We start from the raw sequence: 26,222 nt of genomic DNA, 5'->3' as shown, positions 1-26,222 counted from the left end.
CATCCTGGGTGGATCCTTCCCTTTCCAGCCTCATGGAACCCCGAGGTGTAGTTAAAATGGAGCTCACGGCATTGGCTTCAAATACCAGTGCACCTGCCCTGGTTTGTGGCTTGTACTGCCCCCCCTCTAATTGGTGATCCCTGCGTTGGGGGCACTGAGAAAAGGAGTGGGTGGAGGGGCTAGAGAAGCTTCCCTCCTCTGCATGAAATGGTTAAGAGCTGACAACTGTGATTTTAATAATTGATAATTAAATGTACGGGAATGTCACTGCTTCACCTCTCAGGAAAACCACAACTACTTCTGGCCAAGTACAGACTGGCAGTGCCTGCTGTAATCTCTGAATTGGTAGAATCTGTTTTTTTCCTGCAGGGACTACATCAGCTATTGAATCAGAATGTTACAGTCCTCTGCTCAACCCTTTTATTTTACAGTTGAAGAAACAAATGCCCAATTAATTAGTGGCCGACTCAGAACTCAAGGCAAGATTTCTTTATTGCGTATTATTCTTTCCAGTTTTTCATGCTGATACAGAAGCATAGTACTTGACAGTGGTAGAGACCAGAGAGTCATGAGAATGAACCAGATTAGCTTCAGGGGTGCAGATAAAGGTGACTTACCTGTTGAGGTCCTTATTTCTAGGGGTTACTGATTCAGTTTAGTTTTAGGGATTTAATGGGCATTGTTAACACAGCATACCAAGTATATTAAATTATCTTAAGCAGCCTCAGCCAGGTCTCATTTCTAGACATACTCTGCTCAAGCTGCTGCTTCTGGAAACCATGGAGCCCATCTCCATTCCCTCTACCACCAAAATACCATCATTAACTTGGTTTTTGGTCCTGTTCTTGTTTAATTGTGTGTGTGTGTGTGTGTGTGTGTGTGTTTTAATTCTTTTTGAGCCACACCTGCGGCATATGGAAGTTCCCAAGCTAGGGGTTGAATCGGAGCTGTAGCCGCCTACACCACAGCCACATCACTGCTGGATCCGAGCCGGGTCTGTGACCTACACCACAGCTCACAGCAACACCGGATCCTTAACCCACTGAGCGAGGCCAGTGTTTGAACCTGCCTCCTAATGGATACTAGTCAGATTTGTTACCACTGAGCGATTATTATCTGAGTAGATGATAAGTGTTGACCATACTGCTTTCAGCAGATTTGCTCACTTCCCTGTCAACTCTTATTAGGGATTTTTAGTGTGGCAGAATGATTTGAGGACAAAACCATCAAAGCCAGCTAGCGCTGGAAACAATGGTGTATGCAGTCATTTCTGCCATAATGCTTGCTTTGTGTTACTTCCATTTAGGCAAGAGCTGAAATGAAATGCTTTGTCTGTGTTCTCATTGTGAAATTGGGTGAGAGTGAGAGCCAGAAAACAAACTGGTATACTTTATTATTATTATCTTTTTTTTTTTTTTTTTTTTGGAGATTATACTGTAGACAGAAGATTATGAAACTGCTGTTAATGAGGCAGAAACAATTTACTTAGCATCTGAGCTGACTGTTAAGTTGACAAGTGTTTTGACCTCTGGATGAGTGTGTTTGATGTTGTTGCAGGCTTTTGGTCTGTTTGAAATTTAAGCATAAGTAGACGCTGTATTTACTCACATTTCCCGTGTACATTTCCCAGGCTATTTTTCTTTTTCTTTTCTTTTTTTTTGTCTTTTTGCTATTTCTTGGGCCGCTCCTGCGGCACATGGAGGTTCCCAGGCTAGGGGTCCAATCGGAGCTGTAGCCACCGGCCTACGCCAGAGCCACAGCAACACAGGATCCGAGCCGAGTCTGCGACCTACACCACAGCTCATGGCAACGCCGGATCCTTAACCCACTGAGCAAGGGCAGGGACCGAACCTGCAACCTCATGGTTCCTAGTCAAATTCGTTAACCACTGCGCCACGACGGGAACTCCCCAGGCTATTTTTCTCCGTAAAATATGAGTTGTAACACAAAGAATTGCTTTCCTTGTTACTCAGATAATTCCTCATGCACGCAGAGAGGATGCCGGGTCCTAAGGCTTTCTGAATCCTTTCCTGGGTCCATGTGTGTCCCCTACTCTCCTCAAAGCCCAGCCATCAATTTCAGTACTAGGGTTGGGGGAAAAGACACAGTATAGGTAGTTGTCCAGTATGAATGTGATTATCTTTTCAGGTTTGTTTTCAGCTTTCTATTGTTACCTGACTATTGCAAAGTAATATTTTCCTTTAAAAAGTAGCAGTTCTCTGAGCGAATGAGTCTGTTCCAGACTAGAAATTAGCTGCTTGTTACCTAAGCACTGAACACATTTTCCACAGAAGTAAACTGTCAAAAGTGCATTTATTATACTTTTTTCTATTCAAAAGGCAGGTGCTACCCCATCACACTGCTTTATCTTCTAGAAAGTAGCCTCAACTTGTGTAATAGAATTTTAAGATAGATTTTTGTTTCTTTGGAGTTCCTAGTGGCCCAGCCAGTTAAGGATCTGGCATTGTCACTGCACTGGCTCCTTGTGCTATGGGATGGGTTGGTTCCCTGGCCTGAGAACTTTTTTTTTTTTTTTTGTCTTTTTAGGACTGCACCCACAGCACATGGAAGTTTCCAGGCTAGGGGTCCAGTCGTAGCTGTAGCTGCCGGCCTACACCACAGCGACAACAACTTGGGATCTGAGCTGGGTCTGTGACCTACACCACAGCTCATGGCAGCACTAGATCTGTGACCCACTGAATGAGGTCAGGGATTGAATCCACGTACTAGTTGGGTTCATTACCGCTGAGCCACAACAGGAACTCCTGGCCTGGGAATTTCTGCATGTCGTGGGTGTGGCCAAAAAAGAAAAAAATACATTTTTGTTTCTTTGATTTAAAACAAAAAAAGAAAGACAGGTTCTTTCAGACCACAAAGAATCCCGGCCTATCCCTGTGTTCAAACACATCCCCCAAATCCAGAGAACTTGTGTCATTGCTGTAAATTCACAGCATCCCAGAGAAGCTAATGTGATCTGCTCCTTTCTGAAAATTCATCACAGAGAGAACACAGTGTCTGAAACAGGTGCAGTGGATTAAAGTGGAGGAAGTACAGTTAGGTAAAGGGTGTCACATGAGTTTAAACTGTTGCTGTCACACAAGTATCATGGAAGAGAATGCTTGTTCTCAAAGTGTAGTGGAGAGGGAGCAGGTAAACAAAAAATGTGAGTGTCTGCATAGACTATATGCACAAATATATATGCATCTCTGTACAAACTGAAGATAAGAACTTTATCTAATATGATTTCCCAGTGATTGAATTATCCCATTTTAGTAATTGCACAATATGAAAGCATTTTGATTTGGGGCTATATCCCTACCGGCTCCCAATTTGTCTTTGTACTTCTGGACCTAAGGTGGGTAAGGAGCCTCAGCCAATGGAAATGGACGGGTGCAAATTCCTATAGCCAGTCAGTGGTTGTTGAAATGGGAGAGGAGGGGAAGGACTGCTAGATGCTCTCACAGAGCCCTGGGGCCACAGAGAACCACCCTACTGCAGTGCAGTGTGAAGGGAACGTGTGCCTTTTCCAAGAACCGCTGTTGATGTTGAAATGTTGGTACTTATGTGACCCTGTGACTCTCCTGTGTTTTTCATAGTCTTTGCAGTCAGCGATATCTATTGTAAAGAACGCTTTAATTAATAAAACCTCTTCTTAAATTAATTGAATAATTTTTTCTTTTTTGGCCACACCCGCCGCATATGGAAGTTCCCAGGCCTGGGATTGAATCCAAGCTGCAGCTGCAACCTATGTTGCAACTGCAGCAGTGCTGGTTCCTTAACCTGCTGCGTGGGGCCAGGGATCCAACAGGCCCTCCCACAGAGACAATGCCAGATCCTTTCCACTGCACCACAATGGGAACTCCTAATTGAATAATTTTAATACTTATTTTAGTTAACCAGTTAGTAAGAAAGCCTGGAGTTTCCCACTATGCATTAGGGATCCTGCATTGCCACAGCTGTGATGTAGGTCACAGCTGCCGCTTGGATTCAATCTCTGGCCCAAGAACTTCCATGTGTTGGCAGGTGCAGTCAAAAAAAGAAAAAAAAAAACAAGATTGCTAATAAGAAAGCCCTTTCACCCATCAACTGTTTATGTAGTTATGTGTACTATAAGCATACGAGCATCCAATAGGGAAGTGTGTTTAAGAAATTTGTTGAGGGGAGTTCCTGTCGTGGCGCAGTGGTTAACGAATCCGACTAGGAACTGTGAGGTTGCGGGTTCGGTCCCTGCCCTTGCTCAGTGGGTTAACGATCCGGCGTTGCCGTGAGCTCTGGTGTAGGTTGCAGACGCGGCTCGGATCTGGCGTTGCTGTGGCTCTGGCGTAGGCCGGTGGCTCCAGCTCCGATTCAACCCCTAGCCTGGGAACCTCCATATGCCGCAGGAGCGGCCCAAGAAATAGCAACAACAACAACAACAAAAAGACCAAAAAAAAAAAAAAAAAAAAAAAAAAAAAAAAGAAATTTGTTGAGAATTTTGTATGTATTGTGAAGGGTTTTGTTAACATATCTTGATGAGGGATATTGTGAATTTTTTTTTTCAGCTTTTAGGGAACACATACTTTGTTTTTAGGTTTCCTTTTTTCTTTTTGTTACTGTGTTTCCCTATGATAGAAGTGGTATAACCACATTCCTCTCCATGAAAGAGGTAGAGGGAATCACCTGTAATCCTAACAGTGGTCACCTGTGGCATTCAGGTGCATTTGCCAATACTCCCCGGCCCGTGTTTTTGTTTATTCCTGTAACCTCTATCCCACCCCTCCCTCGCTCTCTCCATCACAGGCCTTGGAATTATTCAGAGCCCTGTTCAAATCTCAAAATCTCATTTCCTCATCTGTAAAATGGAGATAATATTGTCTACTTTATAGATTATTATGAGAATTTTATGAGATGATGTATCTAAATTTATCTATTTAAAGGACCTAGTTCCCCACTTGGTTCATAGTGGAATGGGCTCAGTGCATTTGATATAAATAAATAAAATGTTTTGACTTTAGTGTAGAAAACATTGGTTTTATTCCTTAATAAGTGCAAGATATTCCAAGATGCCTGTGGAAATTCAGACATTATAATTCACTGCCTGGGATTAATGACTGTGTAGTAAAAGTGAGTAGACGACCTTAGTTCAAAGAAACAGATGATTATCTCTGATAATGTAGATGTCACCAGGATCTTATAATTAATGCATCCTCTGATTGGTTTTCCTTGCTGTGGCTTGTTTTAACCTCTGGAAAATGTATTATCAGAAAAGGAATGCCATTTTTCAATGATGCTTAACACCATCAAAGGTGCCTGTAATGTTCTGTTTTGTGACTGCAATAAACATTTTATGGGATAAAATTTGTATTTTAGTCCTTTCAGGAGAGAACCAAGAAAGAATTTTCAAGTGAGTTTCTGATTTTCTTAGTTTTAAGTGCCTGAGAAATTTAAACCTACTTGCTTGATTCAAAAGATAGAAGAAGAAAAGGTCTTTTTGAAATGTCATAACTCTGTTGTCAGTATAAAAGAATATTTCAATTTTAGTTGGAGTCTGTATTTCGAGGCTGTCTTTTAATGACTTTAGTAAAAGTTATTCATTTTAGAAGATAGTAAATGCTTGTTGCATGAATGTCCAAATAGTATTCAGACACATTTTACCTTGTGCTATGTTAAGTTTATTTTTGGAAGAGAAGTAATTAAGTCCTCCATTTTTATTTACTTTGAGTTTTTTGTGTTTTAAAAATATGCCCTGTTTAGTGCTTACTATCTCAGGGGATAAAAAATATGTATTTCAGATTTTCCTGGTTGGTTAATGATGTAGAGCCTTTGCCAAAGAGGATTTCAGTCTCCGTTTTATTTTATATGCTATTAGATTTTAAGCTCTATGAAGCTTCAATTTAATATTTAAATTTATGTATCTGAACTTGGTTCTTTGGTTTTAATCATTAATCATACAATGGCCAGTTCATCCATTTAAAGATCAAGTCATGTGCCAAAAAGAACAATTAATTGCTGTGGCCATTTTTTTTGCATTCCTGTACTTCACATCTCAAATAACTGAAGTGACAAAAAAGAAAAAAAGAAGGAAAGAAAGAAACAGGATTAGCTGCTAATTAATTTTTCTTATTTTGAAGAAATATTTTTGAGTTGTTGGAACTCTGACTATTGTCAAGATAGATGCCCATAAACTTGTACGTTAAGGATAAATGTATTTTAAAGTAGATTTGCTAACATAATTTAAGAATACCTCTCCCTCCCACTAAAAAAATGTAAAAGTAACGAAATTGGAGCTCTACCTAAAGCTAACATTCTCTTTACATCATACTTTAGGATGAGCCTGACTACAAAGTACATATTATTTTTATTTTGCAGGGTAAAGCATTTTACAGTGATCATTTAACTTTCAGGTTTGCTTTTTCCTTGGGTTTAGAGTCAGTTATCATAGTATTCGAGATGACGGATGTATACTTATTTTGAGGTTTAACCAAGCTTCTTTGCATATTAGAAAATACTTCGTAGGACCAACCCTGTTTCCCCCTCTGGTTTATTTAGAAGACTTGCACTGTCTGCCAGATGCTGCTTCCTAACCAGTGCAGTTACGCATCTCACCAGAGAATCCATCAGCACAAATCTCCCTACACCTGCCCCGAGTGTGGGGCCATCTGCAGGTCGGTGCATTTCCAGACCCACGTCACCAAGAACTGTCTGCACTACACGCGGAGAGTTGGTTTTCGGTCAGTATATCATTCACTTCCGTGCAAGTAAAGCTCATTTGAGTCTAAGGGCACAGCATTATGAGTGGTCTTTGCACATCGTTTTCAGGGTCATACAGTGATACCTCGATTAACAGATCCTTTGGGAGCCTAGCTCACCCGTAGTAGAGTCGATCCGTTTGAATCCTTTAAGGTGGTATTGACCCTCTGGTCCACACAAAGCTGAGGGTAAATGGGGCCTGTCCTTCCAGGCAGAAGTGTGCATGTGGCAAGGCTTGGCTCTGATTGCCTGTCAGAGCCTTTACTTTCTGCACCCTTTCTAGCATACTTTGTTATCATGCTCTCTACGCATTAACCCCTGCAAGAATACCATGTATTTCTATACCTCTGAATACTTACTCTCTTCTCATCAAAATGGAAAGGGACCGATGGTCTCTTATTTTAGCATGTTGAAGGATCAGGTGTATGTCCTTTCCTACCCTCGCTCGTTGTGGGAGAGCCTGCTACTCCAGATCACCTTCCTTTACTTCTTCTTCTGTGTTTCCTGAGTCCAAGCTTCTCCCCTCATCTATGCACATCTGTGACCCCTTTCACTGCCTCTCTTAAGATTCTCAGATGTGTCTTTTTTTTTTTTTTTTTTTTTTAAGGGCCACACCTATGGCATATGGAGGTTCCCAGGCTAGGGGTTGAATCGGAGCTAGAGCTGCTGGCCTACACCACCACAGCCACAGCAATACTGGATCTGATTACCGTGACCTACACCACAGCTCATAGTAACACCACATTCTTAACGCACTGAGGCTAGGGATCGAACCTGCATCCTCATGGATACTAATTGGGTTCGTTAACTGCTGAGTCACAGCGGGAACTCCCTCAGATGTGTCTTTTACAACCTCTACAAACCTAATGTTAGTTTAGTATTGAGTGATTTGTATTTGAACTTGAACCTCCACTTGGTGACCTTCTGAAGTGCTCTCCTGTACCTTTTATATTTTTGACCTGATGCAGGTCCTACCAAGAAAACACATCATTGATACACATTGTCTTTGTTAATAGAGGTATTACTGTATTGTGTGTTTATGTTAAACTTCAGTGTTTGGTTGCCTGGTATTATTAATGTGAGACTGTTAATATACAGTGTATTTTTTTTTTTGTTCTAATACAGTTAAAATATTTTACAAAAATGAAGTCCATATGGTATGATTTAACAGGTGTTTAATGGATTGGGATCTACCCTAGTAGAGAACTTTTGGTTATGAGATTTAGGAACCAGGGCTTTTTTTTTTTTTTTTTGGTCTTTTGTCCTTTTAGGGCCACACCCAAGGCATATGGAGGTTCCCAGGCTAGGGGTCTAATTGGAGCTGTTGCTGCCAGCCTGTGCCACAGCCACAGCAATGCCAGATTGGAGCCATATCTGCAACTGACACCACAGTTCACAGTAACGCCAGATCCTTAACCCACTGAGCAAGGCCAGGGATCAAACCTGCAACTTCATGGTTCCTAGTTGGATTCGTTGCCGCTGTGCCACGACGGGAACTCCTGGAACCAGGGTTTTTTGTACCAGTTCTACCACTCATTGTGTGGTAACTCATGTGTTGTCTGTGGCATGGTGCCCTGCCCATAAAACTGGTGTGATGTTTGCCTCCATCTCCAGCAGCTGGGGTTTAGCAGCCCCTAGATCCTCCTTTTTGGCTTTTTAGCCCCCCCCCCCCCCTTTTTTTTAAAAAAAAAACCATAGGAGTGTCTCTGACCAAGCTCCCGTGCTGACACGGTCGTCTCCTGGTTCAGTGTGCCTCTGCCTTGTTCACTGTCTTCTTGATCATATTGCATCTCCCAAGGATTGAGGGGATCGATCACTTTTAGCTTCTGGTTGGTCAATTAGGCGAAAGTCAAGTTTTTCTCTGAATTTTCCTGCTTCTTGACCCACTGGATCTGTATCTGGAAGGGGGAATTATAGGATTGTATACTGTAAATATTTTTTTCTTTCATTTTTGGCTCCCCCATGGCATGTGGAGCTCCTGGGCTAGGGATTGGATCCGAACTGCTGCAGATAACATTGCGCCACAGTGAGAACACCTATGAAGTTTTTTTTTTTTTTTTTTAATAAAAAAAAAATGAAGAGAAACCTAATTGGTTCCCAGAACACCAAGGACTTCAGCTATATTAAATATTTATTCATAGACTGGATTTTTAATAGCATTAGGATGCTGTATGAACCCTTCAAATTCTGCGTCTATTTGTCTTTCTTACTTACATTCTGTATTGGTGTTGGTTACCCATGAGGCTTTTCTTCCACTTGTAGGCAGTCTTTCTCATTAAGGTCTTTTGAAATTTTCTGCCTTCCTCCCTCACATTAAAGAGGGCTTTCCTTTGGCCTCCATGCTGCTCTTTGGACCAAGCCTTAGCCACCTCCTTAATCAGCTATTGATTCTCTAGCCTCATGTTTATTTTCTTAAGGATTAAATCTTCTCTTCATTCCAGGCAACTTCAGAGAATTAGCCCTTCTTTGATGTTTTGCCCTTTGAGTTCCACCTTTCTACTTTTTTTTTTTTTAGCACCTTTCTACTTTTGATTGGAAAAATATTTTGTTTATGATTCATGATGTAGCAGATCCTTTCCTTTGACTAATAGTTATTAACCCATCTAGTTTTGTTTTATGTAGCTTCCTCCTTCATAGTAATCATTGGCTTCTGGGGTTGGGAAGGGCTAACAAGTCACGTAGTCCAACTTTTCTCAGAGAGGATCAGTACCCTATTCAAGACAACCCAGGTTCAAGTTAACTCAAAATAGTTTGTGTGCTTGGGTGGTTTTATTGCCTAAAATAGTAGGTCAAGTAGATAGGACAGAGGAGCTTTCCTTATTTATCCTCTATTGTGATTTAGTTCTTTTAAGGTATATGCTATCGAACATTATGCCGTAAGTCATTTAAAATGCTGAGGTGTTAATCATGATTTTTATAAAATGCTTTCAAAGCTTAACACAACATGCTTTATAGAACACGTGCAATTCAGAGCGTGCTACTCCTGTGCAACTTTGGAAACAGCTCCATGCATTCTGGGGGAGATTCTAAGAACAGAGGTAGCTTAGGTTGACTAGACGACCTTGAGCGCTGCCCTGGAAGGCAGCCCTGTCTGCGTTCTTCTTCCCCAGGTCAGTTCTCACAGTCACATGCAGGAACATGTGTTGTCTGCCAGGTGTGTGCAAAGGTCAAGAGAGACCACTCTCAAATAATTTTCAGGTGTGAGCACAGAAGGATGACAAGGCGACTAAATGGATGGAATGTAAAGGTGGTGGGGGTCCCTGTGTGAAAACGATGAGGTTGGGGAGAAATGTCTCTTAAGTTTTCAGGTTTGCTTCTGGAAGACTAGTTGAGTGAGGGGTGAGTTCATCATTGCATTATTAGAAATTCGAGGAGAGGTTCGCCAGAAAGCTTGGTTTTTCAGAAGTTTATCATTCATGTCATTTCTTAAATACAAGTGTACTTGAATTGAATTTCCAGGCAACACACCCACTAGGTGCTTGACCTTCTCTGAAGCCTCCAGGCACCTTCATAGCCTCAGTGTGTACAGGGCACAGTGGCCATGGCTTTGGAGCCAGTACTCATAGGTTGCTTTGTGCCCCTTGGTCAATGGCCTATAGGATTAGACAGCATAGATTTCTTCTGCTGGAATGCCATTGGGTGCTGGGAAGAGGAAGGAGCCTCAGAGTCCATGTGGGAGTCTTCTCAGAGCCAGGAGTCACAGGGTCTTCTGTGCTCCAGCCTCGCCATGGCCTCACCGTCCACTGGTCTCACCACAGTCTGGGGTCTGGACATTCATTCCTCGAAATTAGAAAGATGCTCAAAAATAGTCCATTGGAGTTTCATTTTTCTTCTTCATGATATTCCTTCTCAAATGTATAAAAATAATTTGATCTGTTATAAATAGAAAAAAGCCAAACACTTTCAAAAAACCATAAAAAAAATCTAGAAAGGCTTTTTAAAACATGTTCATTTTACCCAGTTGTACACAGTTAAGTTGCACATGTCTAATGGTCTCGTGCTAACGACCGTGTGTTTATTTTCTAACAGATGTGTACATTGCAATGTTGTGTACTCTGATGTGGCCGCACTGAAGTCTCACATTCAAGGTTCTCACTGTGAAGTCTTCTACAAGTGTCCTATTTGTCCAATGGCATTTAAGTCTGCCCCAAGTACACATTCTCATGCCTACACACAGCATCCTGGCATCAAGATAGGAGAACCAAAGTAAGTCATGCCGCCTTTCAACTTTTACTCTGCTCCTTTATTAGTGATGTAGAGGAAGTGATAGTTCTGCGGGATAAAGTTTCAAATATGAGGAATTATGCCACTGTGCAGATTCTAATGCTCTGTGAAGTACAGCTCATATCTCCTAACTCCCTACACTTTTCAGTTCCATCTAGGTGAAGTCTTTGTCCAAAAATGTCACTTACTTTTTATGCATTTATTGTCACTTTTTGCTAAACAAGTGAATCTTTATCAATTTTGTTCTTAAGATGATTTTAATAGGTTCTTGGAAGACTAAAAAACTGTCACCTTTCAGTTTTTCCATAGTTTCTTTCTATAAGGATACGTTTTTCATAGTAACGTTTATAAGAAGTCAACTTAAGACACGATTTCTGAATTTAACTTCATAGCCAATCTGAGTCCTTGATTAGTAAACATAAATTTCATGTTTGTCTTAATCTCGCTCTTAATTTTGTCAGTGTTTGCCTTGTTGAGTCTTCAGTCCTAATGTGGTGTTTCAACAGACAGTTGTGGGTTCCCCACCTTGAGTGGAAGAGCCTAGCCAAGGGGAAGGGAGAGGGCACTGAAAGCAGAATCCTGCCACCCCTCCCACCCGCCCAGCTGCGTGACCTTAGGCCACACCAGCCCCTGTAAAATGAGGATCTTGCTTACGTCCCAGGGTTTGTGTGGGGACAGAGTGGGATTACATTAAAATGCGTAGCACCTGACCCCCTGGAGGACCTGTGACATCTGGAGGGCCCGTGGCCTTGGCCTTCTCCCTGCTTCCTTGGCTCCTTGTGCACCGAGCCCCGGATTAGATGCCCAGGCTGATGTCCATTTTCTTCTGTGTTATTTACGGCAATGTGGAATTTGATGATTATGTGAGGCTCGACTTGCTGCCTGAAACCTCTTGGTGTGTTTTTGTCTAACTGTATAAATAGGGGAGTATGAGGGGGAAAACAGGCAGGTATGCCATGTTAGGTATGTCTGGCTTTAATGTAATATTTAGTTTGAGGGAAATGCTATTGGTTAAACATGGTAGAAGTGACCGTTTACTAAAAAATCTCAGTGAAATGTTACTCTAATAGGCCCTTCACTCTCATCTTTGTAGATCTTCAGAATGAAACACATTAAATTAGGGGTCCACATGCACCCTGGTGTCTTGATGCTGAAGGCAGACATCAGTGAATTTTAGTTAAACAGCCTTCAGTGTTCCTGGTCGTGAGGCTTCTGGACACTAGCATAGTCTCCACTCCCCACCCCGTGATTATAGTTTTTGACTTGTTTTTTTATTCAAATAAATAAAACTTTATTCCCTGGATTGTGTATGAAATCCGGAACAGTAGCTGTTATTTGGGAATACAGTGCAGCAAGTGACTAAAGTAAACTAAAACAATATTCCTCAAATTTGAGTAATGGATAGGAAAAAATTATCCCAGTATTTTCTTAAAATTTTTTTTCTACTATGATGGTTCTTTAACAAGTGCAAGCCCAAAGATAGGCATTAACAACTGTGTTTTAAACTATGAAACCAAAACCGATTTACCTGTGAAATACAGCAAAACTACCAGACCAGTGAACTGAGTTAATAGCACTAATTCAGGGTGAGGGCCAGTGCTTAGATGAGTCAAGTCCGCACTGCAGCAGCAGCAGCAGGTGCCGCTCCTTGGGCCTGGTGGTCTGTCACCCAGTTCTGCAGCTGCCTTGGGGTCATGCTTCCCCTGCTGCCTTTCCTTATGCAGATTCCTCTAAAGCCTTGTGCGGTGCCAGAGGCCAGTTGGCCTGCATTCAACCCAGAAGCTTCTTTTGACATCAAATCTCCATTCTATTGAAGATAGCCCCCAAAATAAAGTAGTCCCTATTCCAGTAGAACCTCAGGCTCAAAATCTCCTGGCAGCATTTGGTTAACAGGTGGGGGGTTATGCAAATGACTTAAAATTATTCAAATGATTTATATGAATTTTTAAAGATCAGTATAAAAATACCCTCACCCCCATCTTCTTAGAGAATATATGCAAGTCTGAAAAATCTACCCCTGAAGACCTGCAGTCTCAGTACCTCAACCTGTAAAGCGCAACCTAAGATTTTCATTTCCCAAACGTTTATGTATGTAGTGTTTCCTGTACCTTCCTTGATTTCTGATGAACCTGCAATTTCTTTGGCTGCTTTGTCCTTCCTTCTCTTTGCCTCTTCTGAATGTATATAAGTAGAGAAATGAGGATTTCGAAGTAAAGAGTGGTGTCAGAGATGGAGATTTGGAACAAGTCCCTAAGAAATAAAAGAGTTCAGAGCTGTAAGAGCAGCATGGCAGAGGACTCTGATTCAGATGAAGCTGAGCTTGAAGCACGGCCCTGGGATACACAGGGCATCAAGCGGATTCTCTGATCTCTGAGTCTGTCCCATCTGCAAGGGGCCATGGTGCAGACCCACCTCACGAGGTGTGGGAGTGTGCCCTGATGGTGCTTTGTACCTGGCTGGACTCAGTGGTGATGGGGGTGGTTGGCAGTGGTTTCAAGCTTAGAATCCTTTATTCATTGGTTTTTATATTCATTTCAAGTGTAGCACCCTGTCCCAACCGACTGAGTATTTGGGTTTAGCTTTTAAATTCTTTTTTCCCACCCACCTTCCATTTTCCCTCCCCTCCCTCCATCTCCCCACCCCTTTCCTTTCTAGGCATCGCCCCCTCCTTTGTTATAGTCCCATTAACCGGCCAGTCACTCAGTCTCATGTTGGGATCAAGTCATATTCTTAGGTTCAGTTTTCACAGTGACTCCTGGGCCAGTCCCATCCCCCAGGCATCTGGCCACATTGAACCTCTCTTGTCCCCGTCGTGCTATGCCCACGTGAACTCTGCCTTTGTCCGAACTGTTCTCACTGTGTTGAATGCCTTCCCTCCTCTCCGCCTGCCAGTCTCCTGTGGTTCTTTGCTGCAGTGAAGTTGGAGAGTCTGCTCTGTGTTCATGGTCTCTCACTGTCTCTGAGGTTCATGGCACCTTTGCATCCCCTTCACCTGAATCCCCCAATTGTTAACATTTCTGAGAATTGCTTCATCCTTTTATTTTCTCTCCATGTATTGCTCTCTCGTTCTCCTATTTAGGGATAATGGGGCATCATGACAAATATTTGAGTGTGTTCTCCTCTCCTCCCCAAAAGGACACATGTATGTTATTATCTCCATCTAGCCTCCCAGCCAGGAGCCAGTGTGGATTATTAATATTACTCCAATTTGTAGATCCTGTTAATGTTTCACAAATTGTTGAGGCGTTGTCTTTTCTTTCTTTCTTTCTTTTTCTTTCTTTCTTTCTTTCTTTCTTTCTTTCTTTCTTTCTTTCTTTCTTTCTTTCTTTCTTTCTTTTCTTCCTTCCTTCCTTCCTTCCTTCCTTTCTTTTTTTCTTTTCTGGTACAAAATCCAGTCCAGGAGCACATTTTGCATTTAATTGTCCTGCTTCATCAGTGTGCTTCCATCTGGAAGAGCCCCTCAGTACCCCCACTCCACCCTTACCCCACCCCGCATCCACCAGAGGATATTGGCCCTGCATTCTGAGAATAGGCCTCCTTCTTGGTCCCTGATTTCTCATAGCTCAACTTAGGGCATGAATCTTCTCCTCAGATCCCAGGGGAAACAACTTGTGCCTACTTGTCCTTTGAGGGAGGTTATCCCCCCCATCATCTAGTCAAGCGGTATCTGCCAGATTTCTGCACTGTGAGGTCAGCATTTACCCCTGGGTGTTTGTTAGTGGTTTGTGGGGCATATTTCAGCATTATACCAACAACCTGTTCCTCAGGTTTTCCCAGGAAAATGCTGGAGTACATGGATTACCCTGTTTTAGATTTTCTTTGCTGTTTGGTAGAAGGCAACAGAGCAAAACAAAGCCTGGAAGGAATGTAGCATGAATGAAACAAGCCGTTTGTCTTGAAATAGTTATTTATGAAAATGTAAGCATAGAGTCCTGAGAAAATTCTTAGCCCAGCTAGTAAATCTTAGTTCTTTTCTTGAGGCTGTTATTTTTTTTCTCTTATTGCTATGTGCTAATTACAGAAAAATCAGGAAATATAAGCGAGCAAAAACAATAAAAAAGAATAAGGGTATTACCATTCAGCAGAGATTTATGTCTTCTGTTTCTTTTCTGTGCTTGTAAAAAATGTGATCCTATCCTACGTACTTATTACCTGTTTTTTTAATTTGCATGAAGATCATTTTATGTCATTAGTGTATGTCTGCACCATAACTTTAAAAAATTCATACAGTATTGCTCTTATTTAACTACGTCTATTCCTGGACGTTTGGGCTGTCTCCAGCCCTAAGCTATTTCAGGCAGTGAGGAAATGCATGCCTTTGTCACACCTGGTATCGTTACCAAGGACAGGTTGTTAAAGCACCACTTTTAGGCTGAATGAGGAAGTCAGGCAAAGCCTTGTCTGATCTTAAAAAATACCCTATTCCCCAATCAAGTCTGCTTGTCCCCTGTGTCAGGGTAACTGGCATGTCAAGACCTTCTAAAAACATGTGTCACTCATGCCCATTAAATTTATAAATCTCATGTGGAAAAAGAGAGCAGAGTTAAATGTGTAACTTTCTGACAGAGAAGTTCATAGTGAGGTCTGAAGGCGGTATGTGCTTTTAAGACCATGTGAGGAAGGATAAGCGGCTTCAAGAGGAAAGGCCACTTTCCTATTTAGCTTTGCTGCCGAAACATCAAACGGAAACTCAGCTTTTCCTTTCTCATCTGGCTCATACCTTCCGTCTGTGTTTCTGTACCATTTTCCTAAATTGCTCTTTAGGATTCTTTGTGCCTGTGCGCCTGGTTCTTCAGAGGAGACACAGGGGTCCCTGGGGCAGTGACCCATCGAATTCCCAGAGGCAGAGGTCGGGAGCCGGGAGGCCAGGTCCTTTCACTCTCCCAGGCAGCTCCCACCTGGCGGCCAGCGGGAAGTGTTGATGGTAAAGGAACTATGCCCAGAAGGTTCAGAGCTGCCGAATGCACTGAAGGAGGCTGCTTGGTAATAACATATTAGGTACGGAAATGGTTTGCAGCGGACAGCATTGAAACCATTTAGAGCACAATAGACATTCAAGTGTTGAAGCAACATTTGATTTGTGGAATTTCTTTTATGCTTCTTTATTTTCATATATAATCGCTTCCTGGCACCAGGGCTTTCAGTGTTAAGAACAGGTACAGAGATGTTGACATTCAAGTGTAAAACTGCTACTGCCTCTGAAAGAAAACTCAGCAACAGGTAATAGCGTGCTCAGGCAGTAGAGTCGTGTGGGCCTGCTTGGTTCATCAATCAAATTCTCTTTCAAGTCAGGGTGCCACCATCGGGCTGTGTTCCTTGTCTGATCTTTAAGACTATGCTGCCCCCTCCCCCCAAAATCAAGGATGCTTTTGCTCTGTGTTAAAGTAACCCAAAAGCAAAGACCTTGTAAAGATGTTACAGCTGTACCAGTAGTAAGATGACTTCTAAACAAATGTGGTTGAGTGCACCTTGGCCCAAAATGTGAAGATTGAGCTACTTGATGCCAACTACCCTTGAAAGTTTGTTTCAGGGAGTTCCCGTCCTGGCTCAGTGCTAACAAACTTGGCTAGTATCCATGAGGACACAGGTTTTATCCCTGGCCTAGCTCAGTGGGCTAAGGATCCAGCTTTGCCGCGGTGTAGTCGAAGATGCGGCCTGGATCTTGCGTGGCTGTGGCTGTGGTGTAGGCCAGCAGCTACAGCTCCACTTCAGCCCTTAGCCTGGGAACTTCCATATGCCACGAGTGCGGTCTTAAAAAAAAAGAAAGAAAGTTTGTTTCAAAGCTAAACCGTTTTGTTCTTTTTATTGCCTTTGTGTGTTCTTGCTGTGCTTCTGCCTTCTGAATCCTTGGATGTGAAGTAGTCGTTCCATGGGCTTGAGAGATGAGGCCTGATTGACATTTCCCTACACCTCTTCTGTTTTAGAATAATATATAAGTGTTCCATGTGCGACACTGTATTTACCCTGCAAACTCTGCTGTATCGCCACTTTGATCAACACATCGAAAACCAGAAGGTGTCTGTTTTCAAGTGTCCAGACTGCTCTCTTTTATATGCACAGAAGCAACTCATGATGGACCATATCAAGGTGTGTGCGCATCTCTCATGTCCTTTAAATTGATTGCAGATCCATTCATTGTTCATTAAATCAAGGCTGAGCTGCAGATGGTGATAAAGCATTTGCGCTGTTGAGGGAAGGGATGGATGCTGGTTGTTGGTAACGAGCAGTTTATAATGTGCCGTCATCATAAGTTCACTTGACTGAGGGATGCTTTTTATTCCTGAGTCTGATCTGCATACTGTGTGAAAAATCAGTGCAAACTAAAAAATGCATGCCCTGACTGTAAAAGGATAATAAAGTTTTAGGGGTCCCCCCATAAGTGAAATGATGACTGTGAAGTTTACTTTTTTAAGAATTTGGTGTTATGTTTCTAGGATTTAGAAATAGACAGGTACTCTCATGAGTTATGTTAATTCATATAAATATGAATTAAATGTTTAGACAAATGAAGGTGTTCCTTTGAAATTGCTTAAGCAGTTAAGTTTGCATTATAATTGATGCCCCTGGAGTTCACGAATCCGACTAGAAACCATGAGGTTGCAGGTTTGATCCCTGGCTCGCTCAATGGGTTAAGGATCCGGCGTTGCCGTGAGCTGTGGTGTAGGTTGAAGACGAGGATGGGATCTGGTGTTGCTATGGCTCTGGCCTGGGAACCTCCATATGCCTCGGGTGCGGCCCTAAAAGGACGAAAAAAAAAAAAAAAAACCCAAAATAGGTGCCCCTGGATCTTTTACCCTTTTTTTTTCTTTGCTATCAATGTTGCACGTAAATCGTCAGTCAGTTATATATCCAGAATGTCTAGCACTGTATCTGGCACCTGTTGGGTGTTCAGTTAATGAAATGAGTAAATACCCAATTTGAAGGACCCACTCTCCAACCCCCACCCCAAATCTCTTTACAGCCTTTTGAGCTCAGTAAGGGCAGGGCTTAGTCCTAGCCTCTTAACTGTCCACTATGAGAGGTTAAGCAATTTCATTGCTGTGTCATTAGATAATATCCATCAGCTCTCAGAGATTAAAGTGACTTGCTTTTTAAAAAAGAGAAACAGCAGACCCATTATTACCACCATCTCAGCCTTTCTTTCTCTTAGTTTTTCTTTTTTTAAATATACTCTACAGAAAAGGTCAGTTTAAAGAGCAGATCAAGTCTCTAGATTATTCTGATCTCATGTTAGTTAAATGAATGGACTGTTAATCCTTGAAATTCCTTGAAATTCCCTCTGTCGAACATGAAGCATAACCGGAAAGGACTTGAAACCTCTGGGAGAGGCTGCACATCAGAAGCCAGGTGAAGGCAGTGACAGTGCAGCATTACTGGGCTGAATAAAATGCATGGGAGAAATGCTTCATCCTTCTCACTTCAAGTACAGTAAAATCCTCTTAAGATGTTTTAAAGGTTTTTACTAAAATTATAAAACTGTCATGACAAATATTTAATAAATGACCCGGAAAAACTGAAAATTGCTAATAAAACCATAAAGACATTGGTATCAGACCCAAATATTGTAAGTGTACTCTGTGTGCGGCTGGTGGGGTACAAGGAAAAGAAAGAAAAGTTGCTTCTTAAGAGGCTTTTAAGGTATTTGCTGTCTGGAACTCATCTTTACCTCCGGAAGTGGGGTCATCCGACTTTGTAGTTAGGGTCTTCTTGTGTTAATAGTGAATTTGGAGGAATACAAGGTTCCAAGAAATAGAGACTGAAGAGGAATGATAAAATCCTGTGGTCGCGAGGAAAGAATTGTTTTTATTCATCTGAACCTTTAAGAGACTACATGATACGAAAACAGTGGCAATGCTCACTTGTGTTCTTATTTCAAGTATGTTCTATATGTTCTAAAATATTATCCTGCCTTTTTGTGTTTGGGAATGGGTAAGAATAATGACAGTTTTAGGGGCACTGTGGTTTTGTTTTTACTTTCTAAGTTATGTATCCAACTTGTGCATTTATTTACATTGACTAATACCTGTGCTAGTCACCTTTTCATGAGGAAAAAATTAAGAGAAGGGAGTCCAGAAACAGTGTGTCTCCACATGTGTATTTATTTAGAGGTAGATTTTTATTTGCCCAGTTTAATACAATCTGTATCATTGTTCCACCAAAAGGTAGGTTTATTCACTATGTAGGACCCCTGGGCTCCATGTTGTCATCTGTATTTAAAGTAAACTTTCAGGTTGCAGTCATTCAGATTATTTAGTGTTACAGAAGCTAAGGAAACACCTATTCCAGAAGAATTAAGTTGTATTTCTCTTATTAAAAAAAGACATTCATCTGTGATAAATGATCTTATTTTTACTTACAGTGTAAAAACACAATGAGTAAATTAGAAATTGTCGTTTTTGCACACACGTTTCATTGCTCTGTTGTCACAGCAGAACTTTTTGCTGGTTTTTTGGAGTTTCTGTAGCACAGTAAGGTCATCTTAGGATACTTTGATACTTTACTCTCTTTTCAACTTTGTAGTTAGAAAAAATGCATTTGCCTAGAAACTTTGGAGAGTTTATTTTCTTTGGGCTTTAAATGGTTAAGAATGTAGAAACTTGGCTTCTGTTTGGAAAAAGGCCATGTAAACAGAGAGGCCTTTACCCTGCATGGTGGAAAAGAAGCACATGGACAGTTTTTGGCCATCGAGAGGTCACATCTTAGGCCAGATTTTCTCTTTGCAAAGGCACATTAGACATTCCACTCAAACCCTTTTTATAGGCCAGTTAAATGATTATCTGAGGAGAACTGTAACCTCTGCTCAGGAGGAAATTATAGAACCCCCTTTATGCCCTCTGGGGTAAGACAGCGTTGAAGAAGATTGACTAATTCTTGGTACTGTTTAGAGGAGAGCCTGCCTTGGGAGAAGGTTGCTGGTGAGTTTGCTGAAGGAAGGCTTCTTACCTGAACACTCAGAGGAGTAGGGAGCTGAAGTCAGTGCAGCATGAGGCTTTGTGACCCAGGGGACTAGCTGAACTAACACAAGTTAGGAAATTGAGGAGCTCAGAGGCTACTGATAAGAGAAGGCCCTACCTAAAGATAAACTGTACATTTAAGCACAGACGTTTTTTTTTGCTCCTTTTCTTTTTTTGGACTCTGGGCTTCTAGAACGCAAACAAAATAAAAACCAAAGTTAGCTGGTTTTCAGAATCAAATTACACTGGTTTTACCCCAGTAGAATTTGAACTCCTGTGAGTTTAAGTTGAGGCTCTTGAGGCTACTATTTTTTTTTTGTTTATTTGTCTTTTTAGGGCCGAACCCATGGCATATGGAGGTCCCAGGGTAGGGGCCCAATTGGAGCTGTAGCCACCGGCCTACACCACAGCTCACAGCAATGCCGTATCCTTAACCCACTGAGCAAGGCCAGGGATTGAACCCTCGTCCTCATGGATGCTAGTTGGGTTCGTCAACTGATGAGCCCCATGGGGAACTCTGAGGCTGCTATGATCATACACAGGCAATCTAAGAAGGCTTTTTGAGCAGCTACTATGTATAGTCCACCCGTCTGGGTGCTATCGTAAGAAGGGTAAGAAGGGATGGATTGGGATAGGGTGTGGAGAGATTTAAAGTACCAAAATTCCCCTCAGCAAAACTGCAAACTGTTAGAAATATTCCAAGAATGTGGAAGGCATTTGGGGAGGGGGAAAGGTTTGCTATTGTCAGATGGGTTTCAGGTATTTGTGAAAGTGGCTTAACTAAGGGTCTTGAACACCTACCCTTATTGTATTCTAGCCTGTTTAAACATTTCTGGGTAAATGTGAAAGGAAGATGTTCTTCCCCAGAAATGGCCCGTTGTGCAGAGAACTTAGTGGTACACAGGGGGAGGGTAAAATGGCAGGAATGATTTGGACTCCATACAGAAGTCTTTCTTACAGAATTTTAAAATGGCCCAAAGAAACTTTTAAAATTATTTGAAACTAGAAACACATAACTTATAGCAACCGTAAAAGTTAATATCCCTGCGTTTCTTTTTAAGTGTATTTTACTTAGGTTTTCTTCTTGGTATATTAAGAAATATTTCTGGATGAATATAAAATTGTATTGAAATGTACATAATGTAGGAAACTAGTCCACGTGTGCATTCTTTTAGTGGTGTGACTTGTGAAAGATTTTTCTTTCTTTTTATAACATAGTCTATGCATGGAACATTGAAAAGTATTGAAGGGCCTCCAAACTTGGGTATAAACTTGCCTCTGAGCATTAAGCCTACAACTCAAAATGCAGCAAATCAAAACAAAGAGGACACCAGATCCATGAACGGGAAAGAGAAATTGGAAAAGAAATCCCCATCACCTGTGAAAAAGTCAGTGGAACCCAAGAAAGTGGCCAGTCCTGGATGGACGTGTTGGGAGTGTGACCGCCTGTTCACGCAGAGAGATGTTTACATTTCCCACGTGAGGAAGGAGCACGGGAAGGTAAGTGACAAGGGAAAGACTGCCTGTCAGTGCCAGGAGGACCCTGGACTGACAGGCCTCCAAGATGTGGGTTCTTGGCTCTGCTGGTAATGAGTAGGGTGACCTAGAAAAATCACTTGTTGTCTCTGAGCCTCAGTTTCTTGATCTGTGAAATGGACTTTCCAAGTCTTTTCAGTCTTGCTCTGATTTTGCTCATAACCACCTTCACCTCTGCCCCCCAAGACCAGCAGTGAGTTACCCACCACTCCATGTTTATAGCTGCAGAAACAGAGGACCATGATGGACCAAAGTTAAGAACCTTCGAATCTACCAGTTAGCTTTATGACAAATAAAGGAGAGAGGAGGAGAGAAAGAAAGTGGGTGTTTTGAAAACCATTAGGAACAATTGCATGACTTTTGTGATTCTTTCCTGAGTTTGGTGGGAGAGGGACCTCATCCTCAAACTCTGCGGGAGAAGTTCTATAGCTCAAAATCTCTAAAAAACCTGAGTGTGCATATCTTTTTAAAATAATAAGTACATATCTAACTGATAAGGAATTTTTAAATGCTCATTATTAGACTTAATAAAACTAGCAAAAATGTTTTTAAACATTATTCTGGTTGTCTCAAAGTTGACTTGTTCCATTTGGGATCCAAAGAGTCTGCTTTGGGAGTTTTCATTGTGGCTCAGAGGGTTAAGAACCCAACTAGTATCTATGAAGATGTGGATTCGATCCCTGACCCTATTCAGTGGGTTAAGGACCCCACTCAATGGGTTACTGTGAGCTGAGGTATAGGTCACAGATGAGTCGTGGCTCAGATCGGGCTGTGGCTGTGGCATAGGCTGGCAGCTGCAGTTCCCATTTGACCCCTACCTTGGGGACTTCCATACACCACAGGTGTGGCCCTAAAAAAAAAAATCTGCTTTGCATTTGGTTGTCATAAAACTTAAATCTCTTATTTTCCAGCAGCCCTCCTTCCATTTTATTTAATTTTTTAATATGCTATTGATTTGTTGGAAAAATTGGGTTGTGTATCCTGTAGATTGTCCCCTGCATTTCTGGATTTGGGTAATTGCTTCCTTTTGACATTGTTTAATTTGTTTCCCTTATCCCATAATTCCTAGAAATTGGATTGGATTCAGGTTGAATTTTTAGATGAAACTACATCACAGGTGCTGTATTTTTGTTTCATATCCCAAGCCACCTAATACCAGCTTGTCCCACTTTTAGTTCAAACACTATGCTTTTAAAGAAACATCTTACTGCTTTAATTTAAGCTAATAAAACCAAATAGTTATTCTTTGGGAACCTGTGTAGGAAGTGCCTAAAAAGTGGTTTGTAATTAGTATACTAGATCCTTGAAAAGTTTGTTTCTATAGCATTTACAAATTAATTCAAAGCATTACCTTGTAGTCTCATTTATGTTCTTTATTTATTTATTTGTCTTCCCTAGGGCTGCTCCCGAGGCATATGGACATTCCCAGGCTAAGGGTCTAATCGGGAGCTGTAGCCACCAGGCCTACACCAGAGCCATAGCAATGCGGATCCGAGCTACGTCTGCCACCTATACCACAGCCCATGGCAACACCGAATCCTTAACCCACTGAGCAAGGGCAGGGATCGAACCCTCAACCTCATGGTTCCTAGTTGGATTCGTTAACCCCTGCGCCACGACAGGAACTCCTCATTTATGCTCTTTATTTGAGGTACTCATGAAGCTAGCCTGTTTGACCTTACTGCCATCCAACAGTGTAAACTTGCCTTTGAGTATTGATCACAGTGATCACCAATGGCAAAAAGATGTTCTTATTATATTTGGCCTAACTACACAATCAGTATCTCCTCATATAAAACTTATAGAATATAGGAGTTCCCGTCGTGGCGCAGTGGTTAACAAATCCGACTAGGAACCATGAGGTTGCGGGTTCGATCCCTGCCCTTGCTCAGTGGGTTAACGATCTGGCGTTGCCGTGAGCTGTGGTATAGGTTGCAGACGCGGCTCGGATCCCGTGTTGCTGTGGCTCTGGCGTAGGCCGGTGGCTACAGCTCCGATTCAACCCCTGGCCTGGGAACCTCCATATGCCACGGGAGCGGCCCGAGAAATAGCAACAACAACAAAAAAAAAGACAAAAAAAAAAAAACTTATAGAATATAAATGGCTTTAGTGGCACATTATCTATTTAATTGTCTCAACCTTAGGCTTCCCTAATGGGCCACAGCATTTTAGAATATCTCTGGTAAACACTGGGTGGTTTCTTAAGGAGCAGTACTTGATATAACTGCTACACTGCACTACCCTACATCAGAGCCCGATGTAATGTTTCTAGGAAAAGTCATCTTTTCCTGGGACCCAAACTGGATTTCACAAATGTTAAAACAAGAGCAGACCTCAATAATTATCTGGTAGTCCAAACACTTCGTTTCTTGGACATTTGAGATTTCTCAGACCAACTGGGAACATTTCAGAATTACTCTTATTTTTAAAAATTGTTTTTATTGTGCACATCTGACAATTATTGGATCTAGAACATAAGATGAAGAGCTGGCTCCGAGGAAGAGTTGGTGGGATGTAACTTAAACCATTTGCTTTGGGACCACAGAGCCCCTCTGTCCGTGAGGCCTTGGCGCATGCGTGCTGCACCCAGCATGTGCTCTCAGGTTCCACCATTCATCACAGAGGAGATGTTTGGCTTAGCAGGATTTTAGGATTAGCTTTGAAGAAGTTGAGACTCTGCCTTTTGGAATGAGGCACATCAGATTAGATTACAGTTTCAATTCTGTTCACTCGGGCCTCCTGAAAGAACTCAAGGGAGATGGGGGAGGGAAGGAGAGACATGTCTTTATAAGCTGCTGAAAGGAAAAACTTGAGTCAGAAACCAAAGCGTGAGTCCTTCGTGCTGAGTCAGACTGGACTACATCCAACCTACAGAGTCTTTGTATATGTTCCCACTCTTTCCTTCTTCCCTCCTGTCCTTGAACCTTGACTCTCCTCTCTCCCCACTTCAGACAGCCCAGCAGGCTCCCCCACCACACAGTTTTCCACCCGCTCTGCTTCACAGCCGACCTGCCTCGCTCCTTGTTCCATCTTTACCTCCCTGACCCCACTGCAGTCTTTCACCCGATTAGCAGTTCTTCGTAAGAGCATTTTCTACTCTTAAGTGTGAGGCAATACACTCCCTCCTGGATTTTCTCAAGGTTGCCGGAGCACCCATCAGGTTTCTGTCCTGGAAACACTGAACTCTCTCTCTGGGAAATTTCAGTTACTCTCTCAGCATCACTTCTCCTATATATATACGTTCAGATAACTTCCAACTCTCTGTCTACAGTTGAGCGGTTTCTTACCTGCATCCCAATCCCCAAAACCCAGCCACTTAGCGAGTGTTTCAGCTTCTGGGAGAATTTCCTGAAGCTGTAAGCCTGTTCAACCTAAACTATCCCCTCTCCAGCCTCTGCATGCAAAAGCCTTGTCCACCTTGACTTGGTGATTCCATCCTTCTGCCCAGCCCTTCCCTCAGGCATCCACTTAATAGCTTTTATCTACCCTTTATCTTCCTTCAGGCAACTTTCAGTTCTTGCCTGAATTGTTCTTCTCAGTGAAGCCAGAGAGAGATTCCTGAAATGCAGCTATGATTGTGCCCAGTGTTACAGCTCCGTTGCCCTCAGTGGTCCAGCGACTTGTGAGTCTCCTCTGAGCTACCCCTTTCTCTAGCCAGCTCACCTCTGGTGCACTCCAGACAAACTCTGCCACCCAAAGTGCTCATCACACCTGCGGCTCTTCAGGTGATGTTCCATTAACCTGAGAGGCGACACCTTCTGGTGTCCACTGTCACCTAGTGTTTTACATCTCAGCTTAGACATCACCTCCTCCGGAAAGCCCTTCTTTCTGGTGCTCTTCCTGCATGTTTCCATGACAGCATGTACTTTCCTTCATCCTAACTCAACACCACGTGAAGCCTACCTTTTATGTTTTTTCCTCCCGTTGGACACCGTATGCCTTCTTCCTGTCTTTAATTCTTATCCGTAGAGTCTTTGGGGGCTTCTCTCTCTAGCTCATAGTAAATCCATAAATATTGCTTGAATTAATGGATCAAGAATGAGTGCTGGTTTGGAAGATGTCTAACCCCTCTTAGACTTAACTTCCTCTTCTTTAAAAATGGGGGCAGGAGTTCCTGTCGTGGCAGTGGTTAACGAATCCAACTAGGAACCATGAGGTTGCAGGTTCGATCCCTGCCCTTGCTCAGTGGATTAACGATCCGGCATTGCCGTGAGCTGTGGTGTAGGTCGCAGACGCGGCTCGGATCCCGCATTGCTGTGGCTCTGGTGTAAGCCAGCGACTATAGCTCCGATTCGACCCCTAGCCTGGGAACCTCCATATGCCGAGGGAGTGGCCCAAGAAATAGCAAAAAAGACCAAAAAAAGGGGGGGGGGGCAATACAAATGTGCACCAAAAATTTCAATAAATATACAGCTGTCTTTAAACAGGAATAATATAGCTTTAGTGTCCTGTGTTGTAAGTACCTGGAGTGACCTGTATGTGAAATGGTGATCAGCCTTCAGTCCTTTTGGGTTTATGATGAGATATAAACACGAAAGGTGCTTATTAAATACATAAAAGGGATTTGAAGAGTTTATTTGGCCAAATGTTTCAGGAGAGCATAATTTTTTTTTTTAAATTGCCACCAGGCTAGAAGTTATTGGAAAGATCTGATTTTACTAGATTACCCAGTGAGATATCACTGTGCATTATGATGTATGTAAATATTCTGAAGCACTGAACTGTGAAGGTATACTTAATTTCAGTGCCATAATCATGCCTTTAGAAATAAAAACGTGT

The 26,222-nt window shown here is 42.2% G+C and overlaps 2 long non-coding RNA genes across 51 annotated transcripts in view; one reads left to right on the top strand and one right to left on the bottom strand.

Moving 5' to 3' along the window:
• The window catches only part of LOC102167001 (zinc finger protein 532), a 107,054-nt gene that overhangs the window by 53,953 nt on the left and 26,879 nt on the right, over positions 1 to 26,222 (top strand). For 42 of the 50 annotated variants that reach the window (XR_014816139.1, XR_014816245.1, XR_014816206.1 and 39 more), the window contains 4 exons: positions 6,529 to 6,710; positions 10,759 to 10,935; positions 16,878 to 17,040; positions 21,126 to 21,407. This is a non-coding gene — a long non-coding RNA (zinc finger protein 532). Of the gene's footprint in view, positions 1 to 6,528; positions 6,711 to 10,758; positions 10,936 to 15,717; positions 15,952 to 16,877; positions 17,041 to 21,125; positions 21,408 to 26,222 lie in introns of those variants that run through there. The other 8 variants (XR_014816261.1, XR_014816262.1, XR_014816260.1 and 5 more) reach the window with 2 other exon arrangements.
• Positions 857 to 6,530, bottom strand: LOC146406849 (uncharacterized). Its single transcript, XR_014816480.1, has 2 exons — positions 4,405 to 6,530; positions 857 to 1,631 (listed from the first exon to the last, which is right to left on the bottom strand). It is a non-coding gene; the product is annotated as an uncharacterized LOC146406849 (long non-coding RNA).

The sequence above is a fragment of the Sus scrofa genome, chromosome 1 (genome assembly GCF_054392235.1).
Source record: "Sus scrofa isolate SSC_HxYL_T2T_F1_AM1 chromosome 1, Sscrofa_HxYL_maternal_Yorkshire_Landrace_v2.0, whole genome shotgun sequence".
Taxonomy (NCBI): Eukaryota; Metazoa; Chordata; class Mammalia; order Artiodactyla; family Suidae; genus Sus; species Sus scrofa.
Note: the sequence above shows the minus strand (reverse complement) of the source record. Positions and strands in the feature narration are given on the sequence as shown.